We start from the raw sequence: 3,289 nt of genomic DNA, 5'->3' as shown, positions 1-3,289 counted from the left end.
TGTGTGTGTGTGTGTGTGTGAGAGAGAGAGAGAGAGAGAGAGCGAGAGAGAGAGAGAGAGAGAGAGAGAGAGAGAGAGAGAAAGAGAGAGAGAGAGAATTAAGAATGGATGATAATTTAATCTCATTCATATTTTTAAGTAAACCAGTTTAAGCTGCATTTTGTAAACTAGTATGTTGATAAGAATGCAATTATTGCCTGGGTCATGCGCTCCTTTGAATTTTGCAGTACAGTTCCCAGTTCAAAATGGGCAGTTTAGGTGAAATTGTATGTAAAAATGCTACATATTTTTAAAAGTATGATTATTTCTGAAGGACAGGATTTGAATGTTGGCAGGGGAGAGGTGTTCAAATCACTGAGTAAAAAAGAAACAATACAGAAAGGATGTATGATTCAACACCTGTGAAAGTGACATTGACCAAACTGATTTGACTATCCCTAGTATATCTGGAAAGATGCTAAATGGATGGATGGATAGATAAATAGATGAGAGAGAGAGGGAGAAAGGGAATAGATAATAAGTCCACAGTTTGTAAGCATGATAAATAATTAAGATGCCAAGAGGATCTCTGAGAACACCCATTTCATGTTTCTCTAACTTTTTCAAATAAGTTTGGTTGCATTTGTTTATAGTTCACTGAATTCCCATGTGAACTATAAACTGGCTGGAATGCAATTTGTGACACATTAAAGTGACATAATTTATCCTGTAACCTAGAGGAAGCATACTATCCTGTTTTCTTTATCTGGACCACAGATGTCTTGGTCTACCATCCTCACTATAAAATTACCGGTTAGGATCATTTGCCTTCTTTGATTCATGCATTAGCCAGTTCATTAGCTTCTTTATAATTTAAAATCACATTGATTCTTGTCAAGAAGTCAGGTTTTTCAGTGGGGCTGCCTATTCCCAATTAATATCAAGGGAGCAGAATTCATGGGGCACAACATTCAGTCCCTAGGAATCAATAATGACAGGGAAAGAGACCATGGGCTGCCACAGTATGGTTTCCTTTTGTAGGGATCTATGAGAAATGAATCTTAGTTCATTTTAGACCAAAATTTACCAAGTTCACATCTCTCAGACTTAAATGAAAACTTGGATGCCATCTACATTCAAAGTCCATATATTTCTAAGTTTACAGTGTGATTTATGAACCAAAAGAAATTTTTTTCAAAAATGCATAAATTTGAAAAACACACATGAAAATGTGTATACTTTTGAATACTGTGATAGGCACATTTTGATCCATGGGGAAAATGTATACTTTTTGGAAATGTGCAAACTGATGCATATACTAGGAAATACGTGCAGCAGAACATGCATGGTCTTTTGGGCAGAAAAAGTAAAAGCTTTCCAGCTGGTTGTGGACCTGAGTGGGAACAAACTTCAATGTGGCAGACAGAGGACCTTGAAGAGCTTTAGTTTTGCTGTTTCGCATGTTGCCTCCTTGTCTACACTTTTTCTTTTTACAAGAAGGATCTGGCCTTTTGCCTTGTAGAAGGAGGAGGTCATGCAGATAACCAGACTACCCAGGATGACCTCTCTCACCCTGGATAGCTAACTCACCTGTATCATCCTGTTAAGTGGTAAGGAGCATTTGCCCATCATCAAGAATAGGCTGTAAGGAATGTGTTATAAAATGGATTTTTGTATGGACATATTTACACTAGACTTTGCTCTCAGTAGTAGCATTTTTAGTATTACTACATCTCATGAACCACAAGGCACTTGAACTAACAGAGTCATGAAAAATACTTGCAGACTAAGGATGCAGAACCTCTTTTTGCCTGAGGCCCAACTGAACAGTGGCTGAAGTGGAAGGTGTGGGAACAGGGGTGGGGACCATGGCTCTTCGGAAAACCATTTGGGGGCCCTAGAAGGGTAGATTTGGCCACCAGGCCTGAGGTTCTCTGTTGCAATGTATCAGTTCCAAAAGTGCTGCCAACAGCTGGAGTAGCTATGATACCATGATGAATGTTTTGACCTCCATGGAGCAGGGACATGGACACATGGCCCAGAAAACAGGGAAAGTTGGGAACAGAAAAGGGGTATATAGCACCCATTCTCTTCCTAAGTGATGAAAGATTTTTATTTAATGTTTGAATGTACATTGTCACAACCTAATACAGGCACTGGGCCAGCAGGGATAACTGTTGTGGGAAAATTTCCCATGCTAGCACAACCAAGGCTACTCAAACCCACAGTGCGCACTGACTTCTTCCCTTCCAGAAGCTTTGGGTAGTTTCTTGGGCTGCACCACCAAATGCTACTTTCCCGTTGTGATACCAGTCTTCCCAACTAGCACAACGTGTTTAGAATTGGCAAAGTGGCAGCCCTCGATACTGCTCACATTAACTTCAGTTTAATAGAAACTGAAACCTAGTTTAGAAAAAGAGCCCATGGGCATCAATATGATATTCAATGAAGCTTACAGGGCAGGCGACTTGGAATCACCATCTCTGCCAATTCATTCTCCCAGCTTCACTGAGTTTCATCAGAGGGGTCAAGATTAGTAAACAGTTTTAGAGACTCAGACCAGTAGTGACTGACTTGGAAATGACCCCTACCTGCCTCCTAACAATCCTTCACCATTGAGCTAGGAAGGCAATGCAGCTCCTTCTCCAGTCTTTAGCATGTCAGACATTTGGGTTGCAATCTTTTGCAGTCTTAAGACCTAGAACGTGTTGTCTGGGGAAAGCTTTATTTGCTTATTTAATATAATTATATCCCACCTTTTTCCCTTCAAGGAATCCCAAAATGGCTTACATAATTCTTCTCCTCTCCATTTTCTTCTCACAACAACTCTATCAGATAGGAAAGGCCAAGAACCAAGGACGGGCCCAAAGCTGTACACAAAAATGCCTCTTTGGTGCACACATTTGTGCTGTACCCATAGATGCCTATGAGAGAAGCTTTGTTAATGGAGTGTGTGTGTGTTTGGGGGGAAGGTGTAATTCAGTGCAGCCCCAATCCCACACACACAGTGAGTTGCAACCCTTTTAATCATGACTGAAATGAGATTAGGAGATGTATTGGTCTTATTCCACATGGTGACACCACAATAAGTCCAAATGAACATCAAAAGTTGTGGTACTGCAAGTGAGATCTCCCACTCAGAGTACAGAGATCAGAGTAGCCCATACAACAAAGAACCTGATGAACTGATCCCTTGTAGGCCAAAATATCTAGAGGGCCACAAATTGTCCACCCCTGCTGTAAGTCTTCCATCTGGATGTGCAGTAATCGTAACGAAGAGCAGCAGAAAATTCCTGGAAATTGTGAACTT

Source organism: Varanus komodoensis, unplaced genomic scaffold (genome assembly GCF_004798865.1).
Source record: "Varanus komodoensis strain SLA01 unplaced genomic scaffold, ASM479886v1 scaffold2, whole genome shotgun sequence".
NCBI classification, from domain to species: Eukaryota; Metazoa; Chordata; class Lepidosauria; order Squamata; family Varanidae; genus Varanus; species Varanus komodoensis.
The sequence above is the reverse complement of the archived record's forward strand: the minus strand, read 5'-3'. Positions refer to the sequence as shown.